Here is a 10,651-nt window from a genome sequence, read left to right as displayed (position 1 = left end):
TTGAAGCCAATGGTCTGACTCACTATAAGGCAACTTCCTGCATTAAAACTGGGTTTTGATTCAGGAAGTCCCTGCGCTCAGGTACCACTTTGGCCATAGGAATCTGTTTTATACCTGGACAGGCTGCGTGTTAGAAACTCAAATATATAAGCTATTGCCAAATGGAAATTTAATCCTAGGTTGTGGATGTCACAACGGAATGTCTAGGCACTTTTTTCTTTTTGCAATGAAACATCATTATTAATTTCATTTCTATACCGCTTTATATTTTAAAGGCAAAATCTCAAAGTGGTTTACAACACATTAAAATATCAGATAAAACCACCCAGAATAAAACTAATTCAAGCTTCAAGAAAAGCAGCAACTCAGATCCTTCTCTAAGTGACATTTTGCTTTCTCCAGTTGTCAACCTGGCGTCCAGAAATCTCCATGTGGTTGCAATTGGACAAGCGCCAGTCACATTAATTAGGAGCGGGAGAGAACGTAACCTCAATTGTGGTCAGCATCCGTCAGCAGAAGAAATTTTCTTCCAGGGTTCTGTCGTCATATTGTGGAAGCGAAACTCGGCAGAAGCCCTTTCAGTTTGTGGTTTGCAGAAACGGGAGACAGTACAGAAAACAGTGCACTTCGCTCCCATTTCTAAGAATAATAGCTGTGGAAGTGTTATGAGCAGCTAGGCCTTGGCAAATCTGAGAAATAGTTCCTTATAACCCATTCCCACATTTCTCTAAATTTAAATATCTGTTCTTTTACCAATAACTACTCAAAGCAGCTTATGAGCAAAAACAAACCACCCATTAAATATTAGTTTACAATAATAATGAAAAACTGGATTTAGACAAGCAATCAATAAAAGCAATTTATTATTAGAAAGGACAGTGAAACTAAGAGCCTCTGGGTGTGCACACCTGAATCCATGTCCACACAGAAAGCTTTGGGACATCTTTGTCATAATCTGTGTCCTCACAAAGGTACAAAACGAATGGGTATTGTAGTGGTGCAGAAGCAAAACACAAAGGCTGTGCCGAGAATAACCTATTGATGGGACATTCCATAGGACAAGTACGAAGATTCATTTTGGTGGCCACAGATGCAAAGGGTTCCCATTTGTCTACAACCCATTCCAACCAACCTGGAAATCCTGTTGTTTCATTTAAGGCTGTGCTTCTCATGCAAAGAAAAGGCCTTCCGCATCCTCTAGAGCTGAAAACTAGTGCGTCCTGGACAAGAACATGAAGGGAAGGCGTTTAACAGTGCAATGACCCCCCTCCCAAACCCCAAGGGCTGTCAGTGCATTGCAAGATGTTGATTCAGGTGTGTGCTCTCTAGTGAAAAAATCTGTGGTGGAATTTATATTCAGTAACAGATGTTCAGGTTTATATGCTCCTCTCTGAGTTTCATTCATAGGTAAAAACACTGTTGCCTTAAGGAGTAATCCTATTATTGTTTTATTATTATTATCTTGCCCTGGGCAACCCAAAGGGACTTAACAACCAGACAGTAAACCTTACATAGATACATTAGAAGAAGAAGAAGAGTTTGGATTTGATATCCTGCTTTATCACTACCCGAAGAAGTCTCAAAGTGGCTAACATTCTCCTTTCCCTTCCTCCCCCACAACAAACACTCTGTGAGGTGAGTGGGGCTGAGAGACTTCAAAGAAGTGTGACTGGCCCAAGGTCACCCAGCAGCTGCATGTGGAGGAGCGGAGACGCGAACCCGGTTCCCCAGATTACGAGACTACCGCTCTTAACCACTACACCACGCTGGCTCTCGCCAGAGGAAAGAGAACTGCATTAAAAACATCCCAACCATTTCTAAAAGGCCACAGATAGTTAAAGGTCAAAGGCCTGGTTATAGAGGAAAGTGTTTTGCCTGCCACCTAAAAATACATATTTATGGCCCAGGAAGCCTTTTGTATGTTGGGTACCAGTCTCTGCATCAGAAGGACCATGTCACAAAATGCAGGTGTAACATCAGTGTTACAGGAAGATATGTTGGTGCAGATGTTTTAAGCAGGGTAACAAAGAAGGTAAGTTCTGCTTGAAGAAGGTTATCTCAACTATCCTCATCTTTTGCTGGCAGCTATGTGAATGCATGTTTTTGCCACCAGAGGGCAGTGTGGTTCAAACAATAAGCGGACAGCCACCCAGGGTTGGCAAAAGTGGGCATTGTGGCACTTGGTAGTATGGAGAGGTGCAAGTTTCAACACATGCCCGTGACAAGTATAAAATATGAAAACCCATTAATTTAAATAGATATTTCTCGGGTGTATGCAAAGCCTCAAAGCAAATGTACCAAAAGAGATGTGATTTGGTTTGCTGTAACACATCATTTCCTGAGATTTCAGAAGCCCAGTAGATGGGAGAGCTGATATTCCACTGTACCTCCCTATGCCATTTCACTGTTACACCTACATGGGCCCATGTCTGCAGGGTGATAATTGCATTGGGCCAGAAGACAGTCTGTACATGCTTTACTCGGTTTTGCAGCTGGTGCTAAGCAGGTCTGGGCCCATGAGTTGCCTCATGGGGAGACTGACTGAGAAGGCAGCAGGAGCTGCTTTGAACTCTTCTAAGGAAGGGGGTGGTATTTGTGTGACAGATAAATGTATCAAGAAAGGACAGGTGAACTTGAGTTAAATGGGTTAGGAGCACAGGAAGATGCCCAATCAGACTATGATTCTCATTCCGCTCTACAGTGGTACCTCAGGTTAAGAACTTAATTCGTTCCGGAGGTCTGTTCTTAACCTGAAACTGTTCTTAACCTGAAGCACCACTTTAGCTAATGGGGCCTCCCACTGCTGCCGTGCGATTTCTGTCCGTAGCTCGAAGCAAAGTTCTTAACCCAAAGTACTATTTCTGGGTTAGCGGAGTCTGTAACCTGAAGCGTCTGTAACCCGAGGTACCACTGTATTGTCTACACCAGGGGTAGTCAACCTTTTTATACCTACCGCCCACTAATGCATCTTTCTTGATGGTAAAATTTCCTTACTGCCCACCAGTGCTTCCGCTTGTGCCGTAGAACCCCCTACCGCCCACCTAGAATCCCGAAACGCCCACTAGGTGGCAGTAGGAACCAGGTTGACAACTCCTGGTCTACACTGCAGTCATCTCCCCACTTATGCAGGGGTATGTTCCCGGATACTGCACATATACGTGAACTCACGTATAGTTGGGAACACCATCTAAAAAGCTTGTGAACTCCCTCTAAACTTCTGGAAACCAAATCCACAAAAATCTGCCAAGCTCCACCACAATCACTGCCTGAAAACCTCCTTTCTCAAACTCCAACTCTCCACAGGCCTCGAAGCAAAAGCTCCTGGGATTGTTAGCCATTTTCCTGCTCTCTTTCCACAATTTTTGCAATTTTCCTGCTCTTTTTTGGGGGTCATTTTGGCCCTTTCCTTGCCTTTTAAAAAAATTTGTTTTATTTAATTATTTGCTGGCGCTGCACATATACAGGGTCCCATGTGAGTCTTATGCTTGTAAGAGCAGGGACGCCTGTATTTTGACTGCCAGCAACTGATTTCAGGATTTCAGATAGGGGGCATTTCTGACTGTACCTAGAGATGCTGGGGCACAAGCCTGAGGTCTTCTGCATGAATGTATGTGTTCTCCCACTGAACTACAGGCCTTCGGTTACCTTCCAAAAGATGCGGCCCCTTGTTGGGGATAGGATTGCACCAACCAGGACTGAAAAGCAGCTCACTTGAATGGGAATTGTATGACAAAGGTGTAGTCCCTCTTCTCGCTGGTCCTCCAGATGTTGGACTACAACTCCCATCATCCCTGACTGCTGGCTATGTCCGCTGGGGCTGTTGGGAGCTGAGAGTCCAACAACTTTTGGGCCACAGTTCCCCATCCCTGCCTTAAAGCAACCTGATGACAGACGTCACTATACCAGGCTTCCGACTGTCTTAGACCACAGTGAGACAAGGCTCCATTTTGGCCCGATTGAGGCAGCCCCATAAACAAAGGGAAAGGGCCTCTGTGCGTCTCCTGGGCACGTTTCACCCAGGATGAAGTTACGTAAGAGGCTTTCTAGATAAAAAGAAAATGAGGAAATAAAACATTCCTTCATTACCGCATGTTGTTCCCCACAGAGTCAAATGATCCATCACATTGTGCTGAATCATGCCAGCCAGCCTTGTATTGGAACATGTCAAGAGGAGATATGATGGAGAAAGAGGAGGAGAAAGAGGAAGAGGAATTCAAAATCATATTTGGTTTCTGGGCAATGCAAAGCCTTATATTTAAATGCACACTATTGCCACTTTTCATTTCAGTTGTGTTCCTTGTTGTGCTGATATCAGTGCATTTTCTTTATGTTCCTTCCAGAATTGCAAACTTCTTTTCAAACTAGACTGGCACAACTGCTGCAAATTGCTCCGTATGTGATGGTTTTGTGCGGTCCTCCCTCTTTCGATGGCAGTGTGTATGTAATGAAATTGGGGTTAGACGACTTAGGTTTCTGGGGTCCCTGCTAATCCTGTCATTTTTACCTCTGCAAAATAGCAGAAAAAGGGGACTGCTTACCGGTACATGGTTGGACCCAGATCTTTTGTTACGTAAACAGCCCTGCACAGCTCTGTTAAGTATCTGCTTTGTTTTTGTTTTTTTGTTAGAGTGTTTATTAATTTTCCAATAAAAAACATCCAAATAACACATTAAATCACAATCCAATAAAAATAAAAAAATGAAATAAAAAATGAAATTGTCTTCCAAATTATAATCTTAATTTTGCGACTCCCCACAGTCTGAATTCCAAAGCATTTCCAAATCTCTGTCCTGCCTCTCTCATCGATGTTTTCTTAATTCCATATCACAATTTTATCTATCCACGCTTGTCTCTGAGATCCTTGATCATGTCAGAAGGCGAATAACCTTTGTTATTTGTTTGTTAAAGGTTTTGTTTTGTTAAAGGTAAAGGGACCCCTGACTGTTAAGTCCAGTCGCAGACAACTCTGGGGTTGCGGTGCTCATCTCGCTTTATTGGTCGAGAGAGCTGGCGTACAGCTTCCGGGTCATGTGGCCAGCATGACTAAGCCGCTTCTGGCGAACCAGAGCAGCACACGGAAATGCCGTTTACCTTCCCACCGGAGCGGTACCTATTTATCTACTTGCACTTTGACATGCTTTCAAACTGCTAGGTTGGCAGGAGCTGGGACCGAGCAACGGGAGCTCACCCCGTCACAGGGATTCGAACCGCCGACCTGATCAGCAAGCCCTAGCCTCAGTGATTTGGACCACAGCGCCACCCACGTCCCACATCTGCTTTGTTATGTACGCTTAAGTGTAGCCATACAGGAAATAAATTGCTGAAATCACTTGCCCAAGGTGATCTGAAGGGGTTGTTGCCAGGATGAAATGAGGGGGAGAACTGTGTACATCACTCTTTGGAGGAATGGTGGGATACAAATGTAATATATATATTTTAAAAGGTATTATCTGTCTTCTTGAATTCTGCTTGGAAATGGACCTGGCAGCTTTTCCAGTCACTGCCATTAGCCACCAGGTCAAAAAGTTTTTCTCTCTCTCTTTTTAACTTTGATAGAGTTGGAAGGCACCCTGAGGGTCATCTAGTCCAGCCCCCTGCAATGCAGAAATGTGCAGCTGCCCCATACAGGGATTGAACCTGCAACCTTGCCGTTATCAGCACCACATGCTAACCAACTGAGCTATAATGAGCGTGATAGTGCTGCCATGTAGATGAGTGCTATAGTGCTGTTATGCCACTAATATTTTTGTTTGTTTATTAAAATACTACAGCTGGAAAAGCACTGGGGCACTAATTAATTAAAAGACTGGCATAAACAAACAACCAAACAGTTTGATAAAGTGGTGTCTACTTCAAAGGTTATCATGAAGGTGTGCTGAGCTTGAAATGGCTGCGTGGGTGAACTAGACCTTCCTCCCCTACAGCTATTTATTTATGAAAATTTCTTACCTGACTTTCCTCATGAGGTTGTAGGGCTGGTTACAATGGCACAGCGTACAGACCAATGGTTCCCAAAGTGGGTTTTACTGCCCCCTGGGGGCCAGTGGGGTTACCTAGGAGGATACTGGAAGTATAAAGGACTATCCAACTTTGAAAAGCTGGTATCGCTGGATCCAGTTCACCAGCTTTGTTGAATTAATGAAACTAAATGGTTTTGACTGGATTTTTGCACTTAATTCTTCCTGTTATGAATTTTATTGTGTTATTATCTTTAGCGGGTTGGGCAAACAACTATTGTGAATCATGTTTCTTATAGGTTAGGAGGCACTGAGGATGAGTTCATGGAACCAGGGAAACCAACACAGTTCCAAATAGAGCAAAATAAAAAAAATCCTTCCAGTAGCACCTTAAAGACCAACTAAGTTAGTTCTTGGTATGAGCTTTCGTGTGCATGCACACTTCTTCAGATACATGCACACGAAAGCTCATACCAAGAACTAACTTAGTTGGTCTTTAAGGTGCTACTGGAAGGAATTTTTTTATTTTGACTATGGCAGACCAACACGGCTACCTATCTGTAACTGGAACCAAATGGAGCAGAATGGTATAAATTCAGGGGGTCACATAAAACAAAACTGCCCTGCCCCTTGGTGTGGATTGAATGTAGCGAGATGAATATACCCTTTACATCATGGGTAGGCAAACTAAGGCCCCGGGGCCAGATCCTGCCCAATCGCCTTCTAAATCCAGCCCGTGAATGGTCCGGGAATCAGCGTGTTCTTACATGAGTAGAATGTGTCCTTTTATTTGAAATGCATCTCTGGGTTATTTGTGGGGCATAGGAATTTGTTCATTCCCCCCCCCAAAAAAAATAGTCCGGCCCCCCACAAGGTCTAAGGGACAGTGGACCAGCCCCCTGCTGAAAAAGTTTCTTGACCCCTGCTCTACATTGTGGGAAAGCAATTCCGCTTACAGCTAAAGAGCACCGTTAGTAGTAGTTGCCCATCTGGAAACAGCCTATTTTTTTAAAATCATGCTTTCCCCCCCCCCCCCTTGCAATTTGTTGTTGCAGAGAGGGTGTGTTTGTGCCCTGTGTTTTCAACTCTCCCTTTACTGCCCTTGGGGCGAGATTCTTTTGTGAGTGCTGACAGCTTCTTGCAAGCCTCACCTTTCAAGTCAACCTTCCTTGCTGCTTAAACATTAATTAATGAACAGGAGCAGGTGAAACTTTAAGAGACGCATCATCTATGATGCAAATTCTGAAACACCAGGGATGAGTGACCAAGTTTCCTTTCTTCTGAAATGCTGCAATGTGTGTGAAACGTGCTACAGTGAAATACTTAGGCTGAAGCAAAAGGCGGGCAATAGGAATACTGTGCTGAGTCATTCGATGGGGATTTCCCAGGTGTTGTGTGTATGTGTGTGTGTGTGTGTGTGTGTGTGTGTGTGTGTGTGAAAGAGAGAGAGAGTGAGTGAGTGAGTGAGTGAGTGAGTGAGAAATACACCCTGCAAAATGCACAAAGGATAAAACAGTTTACACCAATTTCATCATCTATAATCACACAAATGGTATCCTTTTATTCTTCTCTATGACTGAAAATAACAAAGATTTGATGAATGCCTAGCCCTACAAATATCAGTGTGCACAGAAAGCTCATACAGTGGTACCTCAGGTTAAGTACTTAATTTCTTCCGGAGGTCCGTACTTAACCTGAAATTGTTCTTAACCTGAAACACCACTTTAGCTAATGGGGCCTCCTGCTGCTGCCGCGCCGCCGGAGCACGATTTCTATTCTCAACCTGAAGCAAAGTTCTTAACCTGAAGCACTATTTCTGGGTTAGCGGAGTGTGTAACCTGAAGCGTATGTAACCTGAGGTACCACTGTATTCCCAGGAATGGCAACATTATGGATGGAAGAATCTTGTCAGTTTTGCTTCTCTCCGTATCTCATTTTTTCAGTCTTCTTTTTTCAGTTCAGTTCTCCACGTTCCCTTCGGTGATTTTCATTTAAAACAAAAAAACTGTATAGGCCTGGAGGGCAGTCCCACAATGCCTGCCCATTGCCCTCTTGTCACCCTAAAGCAGAGCTTTCCAAATTGTGTGCCACGATACCTTAGTGCAGGGGTCTGCAACCCGCGGCTCCGGAGCCGCATGTGGCTCTTTTACACCTTTGCCGCGGCTCCGGGGCGGATACTAGCAAGGGGAGGAGGCGCATTGTGCGCCCCGACACTCCCCACTGTGGTGGGCGCTGTACTGGCTGTGACGTCGCATGCGTTAGTCACACACCGTCCCGATGTCACCTTCCCGCCCGCTGTCAGATCGCGGCTCCGGAGATATATTTGTTTTAAATGTCACAATGGTTTTGCGGCTCCCAGTTTTTTCCCCCTTCAGAAACGGGTCCAAGTGGCTCTTTTTGTCTTAAAGGTTGCAGACCCCTGCCTTAGTGTGTCACACAAACGCTCCCTGCATCCCTCCTGGAGCTGGAAAGGGATTAGTTTAAGCTGCGGTTTGCTAGTGAAACCAAATTACTGGGGCGCAAAATGGTGTATGTCTAAGAGGTGTGTCACCAACATGAAAAGTTTGGAAAGCTCTGCCCTAAACAGTCTGCTGTTGCAAATATAGCTTTTGGGAAGGGTTGGAGCTTTTGCAGAGTGGAAATTGCTCTTTGCCCAGAGATAACCCAACTCTCCAGTTCCACTTCCCTAGACTATGTTTGCTGTTATCAAGGCTTCTGAATAATTGGGACTTCCACCTAATGCCCATGATGCAAAGCACATTCCAGTCACCCTTACAAAACACTTCTGTAGCAATAGCGCTTATGGAAGGAGCAGGATTCCTATGAATCATTGGCTGTGGAGGCACCACACATTTAAAGCACATTTCCTCCCCCACCTCCAAAAAAAGAATCGTGGGTACTGAGAACTGTGAGGGGTAAACTACAGTTCCTATCAATCTGGGTTTGCTTGAGCTCTTTTAAATGTATGGTGTATACACAGCCCCCTTTTAAACTCCCTTTCCCCCTTTATTAAAGAAAGACGTATTTCAAATGTGCTTATGGAGGGGTTATTGTTTTGCTTTTTTCTGTTTTAACTATTTATTTGGTCATTTGTCTCATGTTTTCATGTTGTGAACCGCCCTGCGATCTTTTGATGAAAGGCAGTATATAAATCCAGTGCTGTTTCTTTCTGGGAAGATGCAGGGGGACGCATACCCCTAAACATTTTGTGAATCTAACGGGGAGATTCCCCCCCAAATGGCTGTCTCATTTTCTGTCACAGTGTTTCCTGAGTCTCAGACGGAAGCGAGCATTTAATATGTGAAGTAGGAGTTGGAATCTAGCATGGTGATTGGTCAGTTTTGTTGTTACCACCTCCAATGGCAGCTTCATTTCCTTTCCCGGTGTAATGCATGTTCTTTGTACTTTTGTCCATTTACTGTATTTATTTTTTCCGATTTGGAACTATAAAATGGTGATTTTCTTGAGTCAAAATGAGAGTACCCCAAAACATTTTTTTTTAAGAAAAAAAAGCACTGTATAAATCCAATAAATAACAACAACATTTATGTAGGAATAAACCCCACATTGAACTCAGTGGGGCTTGCTTCAAATACACGTGCAATTGCATTTTTACAAGAGCTGGACTTTGATTGAAAATGCCCTCTGTGTAATTATTGTAGCTGTTTATTAGGAAAAGAGAAGAGGAAAGGGCAAAGGAAGAGGGAACAGGCTATTCTTTTAACTTCTGAACATTTCAGGCCCTGCCTTCCTTTAGAACAACTGTGTGGGTTGTCTTCTTCCTTTAAGTTCACAATTTCTTAAGGGCTGTGTTGACAGTTTTTGTGCCTATGACATGCAGTGTGCTGTAACAATGACAGCCATCCTTGCCTGAAATAGCTGCATCACACGGTCCCTTCTTCCTCGTTTTAAATCTATTCGTGGGCATTAAGAAGACCAAATAAAGCCTTCTTCCATAATTCCCTCATTCATAGTGGCTTCCTTCTGACATATTTATAGACTGACCACTATAGTGATTTTTTTTTCATGTTGCACAGAATAGATGCACATAACTATATTTAACATCATCACACACAGTGGTGCTGTTAGGTAATTTTAGATTTAATGGTCTTATAGAGCAGGCGGTAATGGGTAGTGCTCCCAAATATGGTAAGTCAGCTTTCCTGCATTTGAGGGTCCCTCTGCGCATTTTGCTGAACAAGGCCCTGGTCTCCTGCCCCAAAGTCTTGCCTGGATCTCAGACTCACACACACAGGAACCTGCCCACTTTATTACAATGTCTAGAGTGATTTTCCCTGCTCTGTCAGGGGATTCACATGAAGAATATCTGGCCAAACCCCTATCCTAAAGTCTGATCGCATGTGGACTGAAACACAGAGGATCTGTTACTCCCCTTTGCTCTACCTATATGACATTCTGCAAAGACAAACAAGACATATCCCATGTTTATGATGCCCTGCCTTGTTGTTTAGTTGTTTAGTCATGTCCAACTCTTCGTGACCCCATGGACCAGAGCACGCCAGGCACTCCTGTCTTCCACTGCCTCCCACAGTTTGGTCAGGCTTATGTTTGTAGCTTCAAGAACACTGTCCAACCATCTCGTCCTCTGTCATCCCCTTCTCCTTGTGCCCTCAATCTTTCCCAACATCAGGGTCTTTTCCAGGGAGTCTTCTCTTCTCATGAGGTGGCCAAAG

The 10,651-nt window shown here is 44.0% G+C and overlaps 1 protein-coding gene across 1 annotated transcript in view; it reads right to left on the bottom strand.

Annotated features, from left to right (window-relative positions):
• Positions 1 to 10,651, bottom strand: part of PACC1 (proton activated chloride channel 1) — a 71,192-nt gene that overhangs the window by 27,809 nt on the left and 32,732 nt on the right. Inside the window, exon 2 of the mRNA XM_083494732.1 lies at positions 1,133 to 1,220. The gene's annotated coding sequence lies outside the window, so the exon portion shown is untranslated. The remainder of the gene's footprint in view (positions 1 to 1,132; positions 1,221 to 10,651) is intronic.

Source organism: Podarcis liolepis (assembly GCF_965112155.1).
Source record: "Podarcis liolepis genome assembly, chromosome: 3".
Lineage (NCBI taxonomy): Eukaryota > Metazoa > Chordata > Lepidosauria > Squamata > Lacertidae > Podarcis > Podarcis liolepis.
This window is presented reverse-complemented; position numbering and strand designations above follow the sequence as displayed.